Below are 1,012 nucleotides of genomic sequence, written 5' to 3'. Positions count from 1 at the left end.
AGTACTGTCCGTCATCACTTTCTTCCTCCATTGTAGGGAGTTTATCGGATTTTTTCACTTTTCTTTTAGCGGCTGTGGATTTATCCTTTTTTGAATCTATGTTAAAAGGTGTTTGGGGAATTTTTTCATTCACGTCTCCTTTTTCTCCGCTACGCGTTCCAACCATTTTCCCGTTTTATAACAATAAGTCCCTGTTCGGGCGCCAAAATTTTTCTGTTGCGGACACTGGGTCACTAGGTAGGCCAAAATATAAGAGAAAAGGTGAACCTTTCAGGTAACTTGACCGTAACTAGTAGCGACAGGTAGTGTCCGGAGGAGAAAAGATCTTATAAATCTCACTCAATATGGGGGGCCTATTGCGTGGGACTAAGCACTGAACTGCACAATGGTTACTAAGTGAGGAATTAGCACACAAAGAGAAAGATACCCTTGAGTTCCCTTTAAATAGAATTAAAAATTTATTACACTTCACTTGAAAATACAGAATATTAGAAAGTCCAAGATAAAAACCGGGGGATAGGGGTAGAAAAGTGTAGGTAAGAATAGTGTATATGTTGTTGGTGTGTTTTTTCTGACTTACGGTTGAAGAATAACTACGGTGTAGGGATGAGTGGGTGATCTCTTGGTGGTTCTCCTCTGCGTATCGGATTCCGGAGAACTCCAAAAACGTGCCAGATACTCTAGCGCTGATGGAGCTGAAGATCCTCGAACACGTTTCGTTGGTAGCGGTGGTGATGAGGTGACTGTGGAGGTGTTGCTGGTGACAGTGGATCTGAGTTTAAATAAAACTCGGGTGACCACTGGATCGAGATGCTGGTTTTGCGGTGCTCGGCAGAAATGCCCTGGGCTGGATGCCCGGGTTGAACTCAGTCAGATACTGAGTGAATCACCGGCTCGTTGCTGGCTGGTGCAGAAACCTCGGCTGATAGCTCAGCGTAAACTCAGTTAAATGCTGAGTAAATCGCCAGGTCGCTGCTGGCTTGCAGAAAAAAACCTCGGCTGAGAAGCTCGG

The sequence above is a fragment of the Fopius arisanus genome, unplaced genomic scaffold (genome assembly GCF_000806365.1).
Source record: "Fopius arisanus strain USDA-PBARC FA_bdor unplaced genomic scaffold, ASM80636v1 scaffold00482, whole genome shotgun sequence".
Taxonomy (NCBI): Eukaryota; Metazoa; Arthropoda; class Insecta; order Hymenoptera; family Braconidae; genus Fopius; species Fopius arisanus.
Note: the sequence above shows the minus strand (reverse complement) of the source record.